This window comes from Homalodisca vitripennis, chromosome 3 (genome assembly GCF_021130785.1).
Source record: "Homalodisca vitripennis isolate AUS2020 chromosome 3, UT_GWSS_2.1, whole genome shotgun sequence".
In the NCBI taxonomy this organism is placed as follows: domain Eukaryota; kingdom Metazoa; phylum Arthropoda; class Insecta; order Hemiptera; family Cicadellidae; genus Homalodisca; species Homalodisca vitripennis.
This window is the reverse complement of record NC_060209.1, coordinates 81,613,476-81,630,020: the sequence shown is the minus strand read 5'-3', so window position 1 is coordinate 81,630,020 and position 16,545 is coordinate 81,613,476. Positions and strand designations below refer to the sequence as shown.

The following is a 16,545-nucleotide window of genomic DNA, read 5'->3' as shown; positions in this document are numbered from 1 at the left end:
CATTCTCGTAGGCCATTGGTCTGTGCGAGGATCTTATCAAGCAGAACAAGGAGAGTAGTTGATACAGTACAAACAGTGGGACTGACAAAACATGCTATAGAAAAGATGTGAACTTGTGCTATCTCTAACTCAGATCTAAAGTCCATCCATTATCTTAGACTGGCTCTCTCTACTATTATATAAGTTGTAATTAAAATATGAACATAAAATTATATGCATGTGCGCAGTAGGAAGAAACTTAAGATTTTAGATCGAGAATCATTATTAAATATCAAATTTATCATAGATTTAAAGAGCTCCAAAATGGGAATCACATGTGCGTTTTTCACAAAATCTCGAACCCCACCATAATGTGTAGAAAGTCATAAATTTTGTAGAATAGCAAGTTAATTTTTTACATCGATCAATTGTACAAGGAAATGTCTTGAAAAATATAGAGCCCGTTATATAAAAGCATTTTACACAATAGAGATAGATTGCATATAAAGTTATTCACAAACCTGATTTTTGTAGTACAGGAAACTAACAGTATAAACCGTTGCAAACTAAAGCATTAAATTAATCAAAAGGAAGAAAATATTATTTAACGCTACTTTAGCTGCGTTTATAGACATAAAATGTAGGAAATTTACATGCTTTGAAAATTGCTTAGAGTAATTTTTATTGTTTGGAAAGTGGTAAAGGCTATTATCTTATCACTGCTTAAAACAATTTAATTTAAGAATCCACTATTTCAATAAATAAATTATATACGCCTTTAGTGTAACGACAAGAACTGATACTATTGTTAAGAAACAAAGTATCTTTACTAATTGCAGGAAAAATAGAGCGGCTCTTTTATCTAAAAAGAATATTTCAAGACAGAAACTTTAAATCCATAAGATAATCGCAAATAGTTGTAATACAGTTCCACAAAAGGTAAAGATGTAGCGATAAGATTTTGCACCGTCTGTCAGACATGTTTAGCATGAAAACAAGTCGTTACAGAAGAGAGCAGAGCTCATCCAGGAGACTAGATGCTGCAGGGTATTCACTGGTGTAACAGTTTTGAGTGGTAAAGTTAGAGCTATAAAAGGAGCCCTGCAGGTTAAAACAAAAGTGCTTTCACAATAACTTGTCAACAAGTTTCACATACTCTGACGCCTCCAAGTTTTACAATTTATCTGCAATTTTAGGCTTATTTAGCGCTAGTAAAGAAATTTACTGAATTTTGCAGAAATGCAAGTGATTAATACTATCATAGTGATAAAATAACTTGAGTTCGGAAAATACGACAACTGTGTATCATAATTATTGTGCATTTCATTGTTATATAAGTGACAAATATTGAAATAAAATTAGCAATTTAAGTGCTGTTGTTCCACCGGAAGTAGTCTGCGCATTTCCCGAAGTTTTTACTGAACATCCAAACCGTCATTATGATCGGAAATTGTAGTTAAATTGAATTTAAAAAAGGAAAACGAACCACTAACAGGTGATAATATTATACATATGTGGACAATTAGATTGGCCTGAAACTTCGTGTACACTAGTACTAAATTAATTTAAAGGATTATTTGTATTAAAGTATAGGCTTAGTTAAAGCAATGTATTTCTCGTGATTATTTTAAGATTGGATGCTGGGAGCGTCCTAATTGCTACAAATGCTATGGAAGCCAATGATGCTCTTAAAACTAGTAGTAGTTATTTTTGACGTGACAACGTCTTAAATTAGGTTGCGGCTCGGAGTCACTCATGAAAAAGTGTAACGCCCGGTAACGTTACGATGCCCGTCCAGTGGGTCCGCCGCACGGGATCCGCACGGGATAAAGCAGATAACTGTGGGTCCGCCGCACGGGATAAAGCAGATAACTATGTTTATTCGTGAAAATGTGGAGTGCTTAGATTCGTCATTTACAACAACTACAAAAATAAAGGTAAATAATTGTACACTGATATTTCATTATCGTAAACTATGATTGATTGATTAATTGTTAGATTGACACAAAAGTTGAGAAACTGAGTTTATAGGTTATGTCATACTATTGACAAATGTTGATAGTGTTAAGTAAATTATTAGTTTAAATCACTCTGCAATCAATCGTAATTCAGTCGATTGAGAAGAAACAGCGCGTATTGCTAGTCAAACATTTAAAATAACAAATTATAACCTCTAACCTGTCATAACAGTGCGACCAAACAAACGAACTAAATCGACCAATCACCACGCGCGGAGTTAGAATTTAACTGTGTTTAGCAAGAATTTCAAATTCCAATTTTAGTAAATGTTTTATTCAACTTTACCATTTACAATAACAAATTTTAATTAATTTCAAATTATGTACAATGTTTTAGTAAACAAAATATATTTCTATAGTTAAAATTTGTGCAATTCTTATTTTCATTCAATTCCTTGTTCCTATTGTGCAATTTAATAATATTCATATCAATAAATATTCTACCGAGAAAAAGACGTTGTCACGTAAAATCTTCGCCCGTAAAACCGACTTTACAGGCAACCATAATTTTTTTAAATATTTCTACAAATTGTACTGATATACGTGATCAACGAGACGGAGTCCCTCCCTTGTATTATATCTAACGACATTAAACAAATTCTTGAAAGGGGTCTTTTGTGGCACAGATAGTACAATAGGTCCAAAGTTTCAACGTTATAATGAAGAGACGTTTCAAAGCACATACAAAGTCTGCAATAGTTATGGACAGAATCTTGTTTTTAGCACACCATCTCCTCCCATTGCCATATAATGATGGCAACGAAAGAAACTCATTCTCCCAATAAACTATTTATTACGTAACAAAATATAATCGAAAACGTCTGATCACAAATGTCTTAGAGACCAAACAAATAATAAATACATACAAACCTATAGAAACATTCGATTCCTTTGACGTAGACTACTAAAAAACTTATTTTTATAGCGATTTCATTGAACGATGGTGGATTGCATTTTAAAGATGTAAAACCAGTATCTCGCTTAAATGCCCGAGTTGTAATAATGATTTTACAAAGTATGCTTGCAACGTAATAATCAAATAACTCTTGTTTGTCATGCAGTGATGTGTCTAACCCGGTAACTAATTCGAATCAAAAGTAAATTAGACAAACTGCATATTGTATAATTACGTCATCAATAAGTAATTTTAATGAGATGCGGAACGCGTTCAACCATATACCGTTCAAAGAGAAGTTCAACCAAATGGAAGAAACGCGTTGATCTATAAACCATTGATTATCACATTCCATTCCACTTTATCAATACGCACCCAGATATGCGCTCCGTGATTGGTTGGTTCCCCGCACTGCAACAGTTATTAGTAGATATTGCTGTGGACATGTCATCGACGAACCAAACCGTGTTTCTATTAAGCCTCTAAAAGTATTCAAGTATAGTCACTTCCATTATTTTTTCCTATTTAAAAACGTAAATTATAAATGTTGATTTTGATGTTAGTGAAGTCTCTAGATATAAATTATAATAAACACTAGATTAACTTAAATGGAAATACAATTTTGAATTCATCGTAAGTTTTATCTTTAAGGTTTTTAAATAAAAGAAAAATGCATTTGTAACTGTTTAACTCATAGCATATTTATTTATATTCATTTATGTTAGTGGTTATTTTGCAAATGTGTAAAACATCGGACTATATCTTTATTTGTATTAAATCACGTATATGTAGTTTAAATGATCAGTAAATGCTCAATGAACTGTGGAATAATCTATTTTTATATCAAATTGTTTAGTGTGAAAACTTTGTTGATTTAACCAAACAACATCCCTCGAATTTAAGTCAATTTATGTTGAATTTGTCATTAAACTCTCTCCCACAACCAATACAATATTACAAAACTATTATCAATAAAACTTAATGTTTTATTTATAACAATATTTCTTCACTAGTTAATTTACTTCACGACGGATGATGTTTCCAATAAGAAAAGCATTGCAGATAAAAATATTAAGGACACTCTGAAGTTATTAACGTAAGTTTATGTTTGCGAACATGTTTATTTAGAAAGAAGTTAATAAGTTAATTAAGATGGGGATAAAGGCGAAACATTTTTGGTGGTGTAAAGTTCTGCATTTTCCATTATGTCAGGGTTGAAACAATGAAAACATTAGGATATAAAACATAAAGTAAAACCTGTTAACAACCATAACATAACTGTTGGATAAGTATGTTTGAAACTGTGATCAGTTTGAGTGACTATTATGTCCTTCATGTTAATCATAATGGTGGCAGACTAGTTTACTAACTGAACGTTAGCGAAGCGTGTATCGCTCGTGGAACTAGAAAATTTCATTTCTATCTGCTTGTCTGGACGATATCTCAAAAATAAACTGACCTATAGGCATGAAAATTTCATAATTTAATCATGCACGAAGCTTCATTTAAAAATAAGAAACATTGAGTTCAATGATGGTGCATATCAGTCCATGTGATTTTCCAGAGCGTTAGCGACTACTTTATACATTGATATCATGTAGCAAGATATTTCAAGAAATGTTTATTTAATTTTTAAATTGTGCATTGAGCTTCATTTTGCAAGAATGAGTTCTATGATGCGTCAATGTCTTTTTGGTATGAGTGAATATCTGTCTACAGGTGATTTCGAGAATAAAATAAGTTATGGATACGAATTTTGCATGCAACCTCAGCGAAGCCTGTTACGTGACACGTGGTGTGACGTGCTCAGACCTTCTTAATTATAAATATTGATTAAAAAAGGACTTATTTCGCAGTTAATAAACTGCGGTAGTGATAGCATGGTAGTAAATATTAAATTGTTACTCGTTCATTATTGCTATATTCCACTCTAAAGCTTACGAAATTGTTATTTAATAGTGATTTAACCCCTATTCCTTTGTATAATAGGCCTCTATTTGGTTAATACTAATATAAATAGTAAACAGTAATAGATGACAGAAACTGCAATATCAAAAGGAAAAGAAAATGTTGTTACCTGAAAACAAAACGTCGGGTTAAAAAAGAGATAAAAAATGAGAAATCTGAGAAGGAACAAAAACTGTATAAACATTTACGAGTGCTTACATTTCAATCAGACCTGGAGGATTCACGTTTTTATACGAACGGCTAATCCTTTCTGGCCCAATGGATCAACAAATCGCTCTTCTATTAACTTTACTGCCAAGCACTGGCTAATGTTTGAGGGACCGATCGGCTGACTGCGTTTTGTTGTGATCTACCCTCGTTTTCCTACTAAAGACTTGAATAGATTTACATGATGCGCCCATTCTACCGAGTATAATATGGTGACATTCCATTAGGAAATGTAACTTATCAAAATTATTTAGCTATATACCATTAAAAGTACAATTTTAAATGTTGCATAAATACTGTATCATTCCACATTCCACAACATATTTATAAAATAAAACTCTGATTCTGTTTTCAGCATTTATTATAACTTCTACTTGCATTAACATATTATGAACATTTTGTATATGACATCTAAGTTTGTTGCTTGTTAAAGGTACTTAACACAGTTACAATCGTGAAATATTTTGGCCTCATTGTAAAGTCAATTTGATATTAAATTGAAACTGAATCATAACACGGACCACGTAAACCTCAAGGAGACCTTAAAGATGCCATGAAGATTTCAATCTATTATAAGATTATATTTACTACTATGTACTAAATAATATAGTCTATAAGAGGATTATTTATTTGTTCCTTACAAACCTCACACTAAATAATAAAACTTCTTTATTTGTTTATTTGTTCCTATGAGATGAATGTTTAATGTTTTATCAATACTGAACTCAAGAAATTGCGTTAAATTAAAAAAAGCATGCTGTTGGAAACAGTTTTAAACACAAAAAAATTAAATATTGATTTAGTGGTAATTTCGGATTCTAAACTTTAAGCGAAGGAATTGTCTAGAAGTTTCTTATAAAGTTCCTAGAAATTTATAAAACGGATTCCGTGCTGCTTCCAGGATAACAGGATATATAGGATGGGTAAGGTTGGGAGTAGAGGACGCTTCCAGTTGAGATCCCATGAGGATGGAAAATGGACACTACCTCAGTCATGTCATCTTGGATGAAGAGAGGCTAGCTTTGTTCCAACCTCATAAAGTTACTGTGGTGAGAGGAGAAAATACTACAGCATTTTTAAGCGTGAAAACGAAGAGGGAGATTTCAGATTAAAGGAGCCCTTCTCACTCCAACAGTCACCCTCCGAAGTAATCTAGACATAACGACCACCCTTGTAACCCCAAAATATCGACATGTACTGTTAGTGAAGTGCCGCTCTTGGACTAAATTGGGTAGCCAAGATTTAAGTTTTTGCGATACGCCGTGTATCGAAATGAACCCTTCTGGCGACAAAGTGCTTTTTAATACAGCTTAACGCGTTGCTTGCAGTACGATCGTTGCATTACTGGGTCAGGATTAGGCTACATCAGTCAGCTTCACTCAGTGCAGTCCCGCAGTGAAGGTATGTTAGGGTTTCAACGTGATTCATAACATTAAACGAGAACGTTCGATGCTAGACAGTAAGATATAGCGAATCCTAGTACATAGAACTGGATAGATGGACGGATGTGTATGAAGCACTGGCTGAACTGGGGGATGCGCTAGTAGCAAGACAGAACATATATCAGGACAAGCAATTCCAGCTGTCTGCCTGCAACGCTGACATCTATTACATTGTCGCTTACAACCTCATTCCTCCCCGTTCAACGGCAGATGGTCGCTTTTATTATTTAAATATGCTGTTATCATTTTTCTACAACGCGTATTTTTCTATTAAGAAGAGCGTGAAAACAAAACGAAAGGTTATTATAAGTAAAAATGTTTCTACAAGTAGACCATTTTAAAATTTGTTCTTTGTAAATTTTAGTAGCATGAATGTCAATATTATAACCCATGTTTAGATTTAAGACTTGTAAATGTAACATATTTACTCTGAAGTTAATCATTTTCTCAGGAATCCTAGAATAAAACGTGTGTTAACGAGAAGATATTGAAAAATAAACGATACAATGGAGTGGAGAAGAACCCGACAGAACGTAACGTAACTCTTTATCGAATTGACTGTAACTTTCTCCCCCCCCCGGATAAATATCCTTTGTAACTTTACTGACCTTTAACCTTTCCACCCCAAAATCAGTAAAGTTCTACCCTGGACCAAGAGGAATCTATGTACTAAGTTTAAAGTTACTAGAAACCAAGAGTTTTTATCAAGAGTTATCACATTGATGAACAGACAGATGGACACCCATACAGGCAAAGATGATTTTAAGAAGGACCTGACTGGTCCTTATTACCTATGTGGCCCAATATTTTATATATATATATATATATATATATATATATATATATATATATATATATATATAGATAAATATTGCCAAAATTTGAAGATTGCATTAAAACCTTTTAACTCTTTTTTTCAGCGCAATAGATATTATTGACACATATATTCTGAATATATAATTCTTTAAACACATATTGCAGTGCATCTTGTATAGCTTTCTGTAAACTATAGTAAGACTGAATTTATAACCGTATACAATGTTATAAACAAATGAGTAAGCGTTTTTGATCCAAACACCTGTTCTAGATTACTAAGTTGTTTTTGAAAATATATTCCTCATTTCCTTACTAAATATTTCATACAAATATTTATACTTATTTATGGAGTATGATACCTTTACTATACGAGTACGCCCACACATTAACATTTATATACACAAAACAAACAATCGCCTACTTGAAGGTAAAAGAACACGTGTCATATTAACTTTTGAATCATGTATCGTATAGAAAAAATGAAATTTGAAAAACAGGTGCTTTGGTATTATTCGGAGGGTACTATTTTTGGAAGACATTTTCTTCTTGGGGATCTAAACAAAACTAAATTATTAGAAAAAACAGACTTTGTTTGATTTTACGTGAAAATTACATGTAGTGCTGATTACCTTTTCTCGAAACTTAACATCTGTACTGACTGACAGCCGTTAGAATATGATTTTTATATAGAATTATCAATAGAATGTTCCTAAAAATTTTTTCGAATACCAAATTCAAATTACAAAAAAGAAATTTTCAGTGGTTTCTAGAGATTAGGAGCGACAAAGGTAAGAAGATCAGTCATAGAATCTAGCTTCTAATGAAGTAGATGGTAGCAATGTTTAACAAGAAGAATTCTGGGTACTATTATAATCAAGGAAACAACTGTAAATGATAATATTATTTTATAAATATGGACTGTGAGTTCAGGAAATTCCATTTTTATAAATAATATAAAAACATCACTCACTTTGGTACACTACAATGCACGTAGTGTACTATACAAATTTCACCTCTTTATCTTTAACAATTTTCTGGACTTCACTGCAAGGTACTCTTAAACGTTAATTTAAATTTGTACAGTTGCTCGTAGAGTAATCAACAAACATTTTCCTACTGTTCTTGTTTTCACGTAAAGTATTCTAAAGAACAGGAACTAAACTAGTTTTATAACAAACGCAATTGAACACGGCGTCTTAAAATTGGTCTACGGCGTCTTAAAAAAAAGGTAAAATATATCTCATTTTAACAAGTGAAGTTAGGGCTAAGAAGCCCTTTCTAACACAACCGGGGATCAACGGCTTAAAGGTGACTTCCGAACCAACACCAATTGTCGGGTAGGTGAGCTGCTTACAATGACAGGATCGCTCAGTGGTCATCCATCTAAGTCCAACGTTCCTTGATCCGGATCTTGCTATAACCTCTGTACCTAATTGCGCCATTGGCAAAATATTTAACTGATACATTTTTGTGGAGGAAATTTTAAGGCCTGTAACAAAATAGTGACATTTTTTAGATTAGCTCTAGATGTGCATCGGAAAAGCCGTATAAACATTTGTTGCTCATTTTGCATAATTCAATAACAATCACACAGTACTGCATCAGTTTGTGCCAATATGCTAGAATGATCACCAAATAGATTTACATTTGACCTCAATGGAACATATGTGGGACCATATTACAACGCAATTTAGAACTTGGAATCCACCACTACTGAGAATTATGGAGTTGGAACCGTGCTGTGAAATGAGGAAATACCCATTGAAGCAATTCAGCACCTCACTGAAAGTATCCTACAAGACAGTCAGGTCAAGAGAAGGCAAAACAGACGTTAATAAATTACCATTTAAATGTGAAGTAATGATAACTGAGGGGTACAAACAAAGATGCTTCATTTCATAAGATATTTTACTAAAAATGTTCATTAATATATTTGCGATTGAAGTTATCAGAAATATATTTATTCTCTCAAATGCAGTACTCAAAATAGAGTAAGATAAAATAGGAATAGATACAGCACTTTTGGTTGAAAAGAAAACTCGCATTATAATCTACGGTAATGTTTTAAATATTTACTTGTACCCAGAATTCTCGTCTATGGCGCTGTCACTGTACAAAGGCGTGGTTATTTCCATAACAATATAAGATTTTGTTGAGGTTTACATCTCATTTGCATATATATTAAATTTCAGTCACCCTTAACAATATATCTTTATCAGTTTTTATCACGATGACATTTACAACTTCCAATTTCTTAATGAGATAATAACGTCCAACTCAAGACAGGCGATGTATTTACGTGAGACTCCATGTGTATACCTGAATATGAGATAAATATGAATGAGAATTCAAGAGTTGGCTTATACAATATATCAGTTTGAATCCATGGCTCATCACACTCAGCCGTCTCTATGGGACATTATATTAGTTATTTAGAATCAGACAAAATAAATTTATGTAGAATAATGTAATACACTTCACGTAAAACTCCGAATTAATGTTATTGTTATTTTAACAGATTGCATAAAAAATTGCCTCACATTGATCGGATTTAAATAATTTAAACTATGCATGTGAGACATATTAACATCTCAGAAGAAGTTATACTTTTTTGTAAGTGTGTAACTCCATATACCAATTGGAACTTGTACAAGTATTATTCTCTAAACAAAGACGTAAGTACTTCAAATCCAAACATTAGGTCTGCTGGTTTTTGTGTCTAAAATATTGTTAGTAACCATAAAGTACACAATTTTTGTTGAAAATGTTAAAAATCCTTATATGTAATATCAAACAAACTTTGACTGTATGTTTAAGTATTACGCTGAGTTTTCTCTATAATTCTACTCTTACAAAAGATTATCAGCAATGGAAATCTAAGCTACCAGATGTTATGAAATGTATAAGTAAGTAAATAACATAAAAATAATAATTTCCTAACACAGAGGTAGTTTAAAATGTACAAAAGTGTAGTTTATAAGTGGCAACACATTCTATTTATCCTTAACATCCGTTAGTCGATGAATTTTAAAGGTCACGGCAACAGTTGTTACTGCACAAAGGCGGAAATCATGGGTGAGTTTTGTCTGTTAGGGATTGTTGGACAGGAATACGCACAATTTCCTCTGTCTTTTTCAAATAATTCGTTTAACAATGGCCATTTGTGGTTCAGATTTATATTCTTGAAAATTAATATACTATATGGTATTTACAAAGGACCATCTAAAATTCTTGAGATCTAACGGATTACTTTTTACCTATTTTCAATCACACCAAACAACTGCTATTGGTTTTTCAAGCCACAAACGTGGACTTTAATAGCTACTTAAGAAATTTTATTTACTGACTTCTATTGAGTGATTTCTGACTTATAGCTCAACGAACATAATATCCATGAACACCATGGTTAGGTAAATGCTCGTTGAAAAATAACTGTACAATTTACCATCGTTGCATGAGTATTTCAGAAATTTTAAAGTAAACCTCCCCCACCCTACAAGGCCATAACAAGGTATCCACACGATTGAGCTGTCCTGTCACGTGGGAAGTTTCCGTTTCCGAGCTCTCTGCTATCGACTTTCCTTTATACACAATGGAATTACAGGTCGAACTTACCTCTCCATTCTTGGTTATAAAATATCATTTATGTGCGTTCTGTTAAGGATATTTCGTAAGTATGAATGTGGAAGCACCATTCGAAAGTTTTCAGTTAATGTTCTGGCTCATGTTTTCCAAGACGTCCCAAAGCGGAATATATGGATTTCATCCAAATCAGCTCATTATCTCGAGAGCTATCGTGTTAAAATGACTTTACAGAGAGCACAAGCGTTCAACCTCGCATAGAGAGTGCATTTAAAGGTTAATTTAGACGAGGGTTTTATCCAAATCGGCCAACTATTTTGAGGGTTTTCTTATTTAAGAGCAATTTGATATCCCATACATACAATATGCTATCATGAGTTGTTTTGGATTCAGAGGATTAAAAAAACATACAGATTAACTTTCTTTTTCCCCTTTTTTGAGACCTGCGTTTTTTGAGGCAACAATGCATATAGAACTGAACCTTTACAGTATAATGTCTATTAATAACAAGGTAGGAGGAGCACGTCACTTCAGATTTTACTAACGATAAGGACAATGGAAAATGATTGAACTCGATTTTGCATATATAGAAATGAAATCATGGAGCATTTCAAATATACAACTGAATTCATTCTAAAGATACTGCCTTGACAGACAGGCTTCGATATCGCTAAGAAAAACTTCATAAAGGGCATTCACCATCATTGAACTCGAATTTCACTATTTAGCAACAGAGAGGTATAAAAGAGTTTGAAATTTATATCTCAATTAATTTGTTATATAATTACCAGCCATATCTTTTAAATTACGGTATATGCTTTTCTAGCGCTCAACCGACAAACAATGTGTTTAATTAAACATAATGCAATATTTTAAATAATGAGAATTTTCAATTCAACTACCAACACAAATGATAAACGCTGGCGCTGTTGATATAAACGACGTTTAAAAGATAAATGAAAGAGGATATCCTGTGTTCTTTAACAAAAAATGACACGTGTTAAACTCGCCAGCCTTTGATGTAATACGTAAAGTCAGCTCCACTGTAATTGGGGGACAAATACGTTATTCAAATTCAGAGTCTTTGTCCAACCATCTGTGTTGCACACCACTTTGAATGTTAAACGAAATGCCTCGTTGTTTCAGGTTCCACTTGTTGGTGCGTGCGTTTTTAACTTTAATAATTTTCTTTGCACGTTTCACTTTATTTGTACACTGGACGTGCTTGACTTACACGTGTTTTAGTTTGTTGGAATCGTTAGTGTTGTTTCATAAATACTTTTTTTCAGTTTTAGTCTATTTGTTATTTATAAGTTTTGCATTGCTCTTCATTTCATGGGATATTTTGGAGCACCTATGAAACAACTAAAAATGTGTGTAATGGGGAAGGAGGACACTTTATCACCACTTATATGACGACGAAAGGTCGAATAACTACTACTATAAACGCATAAAATAGATTATTACGGTGTGATTTTGTTATTTATATTACGGTGTAGATAAATTGCATATGGAAAATCACCACCTTACAATAATTCTGAATGATATCTTGTGGGATGTTGAAGTCTGGTACCATTCACGAGTTACAGTGACTCTCGGATCATTAACTGCACTGTGAACTCAAAATAACATAAAATTGATGCTATGTATTACAATAATTTTGCTGTATATATGTACTACAAAATATATAAAGCAGGTTCAAAAGTTTCTTTGGGTGTGTTATAGGTGGGTTTACTGTGTAAACACGGTACCGATCACATGGAATTGTGAATGTTGACGTTTGATTGCCACAAGTGCACATTGGCAACCAATTATGAGACAATTTTAACAGTAAATGATTTTAAATGCACTTTTTGTGAAGGTTTTAGTACATACTTTCAAAAAAGATACAGCTAACTAACTATTAAGTGCCCGAGAATCAAAATCTGATACTTAAGAATCTTGATGTTGTGAGATTGTCAAAATCAAAATCATTACCATTCAAAGATTTAAATTTAATCCAAAGTCTCCTGCTTTGGAGAAAATGCTTAGAAAGAAATGTGCTACGGAGAGTGCTAGAAGTTTAAAAGGAATTTTCATTGACCATAAGGTGCATTAAGACTGAATGCAACCTTTTTTTTTACAATCACTTTGAGGATGGGATACCTGAGGACTTCTTGTCGTTCAAGTAAAGATACATGGTGGTATCCTTATTAGAAAGATCATTAATTAGTAATTTTGTAAAATATTTTTATATTATTAAATATGTTTCACACTATCATTTCAACTTTCTGTATGAAGGACAATATTTTACACAATAAAACTGTATATTAATACTTGATTTGGAATATGATGCAAATAAAATGATGAAGATGTATATGAATAACAATTGGTTTCAACTAATTTATCTCATTCCTTTTTCACACAGTCCTTCCACAATATGTTAGCAATACAGACAAAGGTATGATGCGGAATAAAAGGTCTCACTACACCAGTTTAGACTATATAAGATTCATGAAAAATGTCAAAATCCCAAATCACATTAAGTATGCACTATGCAAACACATTTTATATGCACGGGACGACGCAGCAGCGACATTGCTACATGCAATGGCTGTAGCTGAGTCAGCTGTCAACTGTCAAGTCCCTCGTTAGGCCTGTCAACAGTTTATTGCCGAAGAGAGACGGCTCAGTTAAAACATCATAAACTATGTCTTAATTTCGACACCATTCAAACTTATATTAATGAGTTATACATTTACGTTCCGTCGTTCCTTGCAATATTGTGACGTTACGACGTGTTTCATCAACAATGTGACATCTTCAGGTATCTTGGTATCAGGTATCATTGGGCTTTTTTGTAGGTTAAAATTAACAATCACGCATATATAAAGTTTTAAACCCAATTTTTCTATTTAAGCAATTTAAAGTGGGAGGTATTTTTTGAACGCCACGGATAACCAGCAAAGTGCATATACCAATCTTTTCTCAACGACACGCACAGGCTTGCCTGTGTGGGTACTTTTTCCTATATTTTAAGAATTTTTTATGTTTTAATCATATTTTAAAAATGTTATAGTATAAATTAATGTATTATGGAATTGTAATTTCTTTGTTTGGAAATAAATAAGGTTTTTGAGTTGAATTGAAAAATTGAACCAAGCATGGATAATAGGAGTTTTATTTTTACTGCCCGTCAAAACACTGGAGACATATTTCAATCACAGTGATTTTCTTGATTCTTCAATTATACACAAATTTAACATTTTAAAGTGTTTATTGTTGCATACTTTATCATAAGAGTTTAGTACGAACCAAGAAGGAACAAGGAACTCTAAGATGCTGTGCATTACAAGTAGAAGGCTAGGCTCGCTACCGAACGTTGGATTAACATGAGAGGCTCCGCGTTTGTGAGCGCCTTCCACTCGGCATCCCTCACCATCAACCCTCACCATCAACCGCTCAGCTTCAACAATTCTACAGAGTATCAATACAAAAGGGACGCAATAGGTTCATTTGCATCACTGAATAATTTGGGAGGTCTGTTATAAAGCATGTGTGCCTCCACTTTGATAGTTGCATTATGTTACGTTAAATTTCACAAGAACACATAAGAACTATAGCCGATTTTTAATAACTCTAAAAAAATGTATCTTTCTAGTTTTTTTTTTTAAGATTGTATTTAATTTTTCTTGACAAAAGATAGTTTCGGTCAAGTTAAAATATTTTTATACTGTTCTTTTATAGTTTTTCAAACAAAATACACAGATAATTTGTAATAAAAATTAAAACAAGGTTTTCAAGGAAAGTTTTACATTCTATTTGTCTTTGCCACTACCCAAGAAGTGATTACCATTTTAGCACACTATTGCCTTACCTTGAACTATAATTATTATTTTTTAATTTCGTACCTAGTAGACCTATTTTTAACACTATCAAAAAATATGAATAATGAGTGTTTTTTTTTAACATTGTAATAGAAAATCAAATAGTTTGGAAAATTTTTGTCATTTCTGTAGACTGTGTGACTAAAACTTGCTTTGATTTAAGAAGATCTAAATTCACGAAAATATTTACGAACTTGCTGTTTTTTTATTACTTAATTTTTATGTAAAGGTGTATGGTAAATAATTTCATATAATCGTTACGAGTCAAAATGGTATTTCAACATCTACAATGTAATATATACGTATCACTTAAACACAATTGTTATATCATCCACACAAATGAGACACAAATCAGACTACGACACTAAATTCGGTTGGTCTGCTCTCAATCAAGCTAATCTAAATACACACTGGTGTATGTACGATCCTATTGTCCAAGGAAGCACGCCGCTGAGTAGGAACAAGCAGCGAGGATATGTGGAATGAGGGAGACAAACGAGGGGTTCAAACATCTCACACAATGCTGTTCCAAGTAAGCTGCTTCCATTTATGTCCCTCTTTCATTCTAATTCAAATGCATTATACTCCCACTTAGCTGCTTCGGACATCTCATTATCTCCAGACTCCTTTGAGATTTACATTGAATTCATACGATATATTTACACGAAGAATTGATTATACTGTCGCAAGGCTTATGGAATCCTCTTATATACTCAGAGGCTGATCCTGAAATTTTTAAGGCATGCCAATGTATTAGCTGAACGTTAGTTAATCACTCTAAGGGGTGGAAAATTTCTTTTCTGTCTGTCTGTATGTATCTCCATGATATGTCGGAATGGAACTGATCAAGAGACTTGATGATTCTCCATGATGGTGACGAAACAATATACTGAATAAGCAAGAACACAAAATTATAAAATGATGCATGTCCAACCATGGAATTTGGCTGAGCCACTAAAGTCTATCAAATAATAGATTGATACAGGATTTTTCCGGACATTTGCCATCGTTCAGTGAAACAAGAAATCAGTAACACTACGTTTCGAGATCTGCAATCTGATCTCTTCTTCAGGTAAAGAACTAACCTAATACATAATTACAAGCTAGGTTAAAATAAACAAATCTTACCAAAGCGTTGTGGCATGCCTAAGTCAGGAATCACAACCTACATGTTGTGTGTCAACTTCACTAGCTCTATAAACATGCACTTAATAAAAAAACTATACAAAACACTAATCATTAAAACGTCAAAAATAACCTACAAACAAAGAGATTGATACAGTTTCTCTTTTACCAACCAGGAGGAGGAAAATCTGTCGGCAGGACATCAAGAAAATGAAATGAGCTCTAGATCAAAATTTTTCATGCAAACCTCAGCGAAGCTTGTGATACGACACGTGGTGTGGGGTACCCTTCCCTTGTAGCTATACTAGTATTGTATTACTAGTTAATCGTCTAATCGTACTTTCCAAACTTCGATAATGTTTCATTGCGATTTCTTTCATGAGAAAATGTAAAATGTCTTATATACAGGGTGTACATAAAGTCCTGTGCGGGTATAATATTTTCTGAACGTTAACAGATAAATAAACAAGATTTGGTACATCAACACTACACCTAAAAATCTACTTTTTGAAGGAATTATCAGTTTTCTGTAATATCATGGGGACGACCCGCAAGGAGTCAGAAGGAAATCTTAAATAGGAGCATAGGTCAATATGCACATCATTTTAAAGGGCTTATCTAGCAGAGTTTAATGCCGCAAACCGCAC

The 16,545-nt window shown here is 33.0% G+C and overlaps 1 protein-coding gene across 16 annotated transcripts in view; it reads right to left on the bottom strand.

Moving 5' to 3' along the window:
• The window catches only part of LOC124357111 (protein still life, isoforms C/SIF type 2), a 911,156-nt gene that overhangs the window by 238,425 nt on the left and 656,186 nt on the right, over positions 1-16,545 (bottom strand). The gene's annotated exons all lie outside the window — the stretch shown is intronic.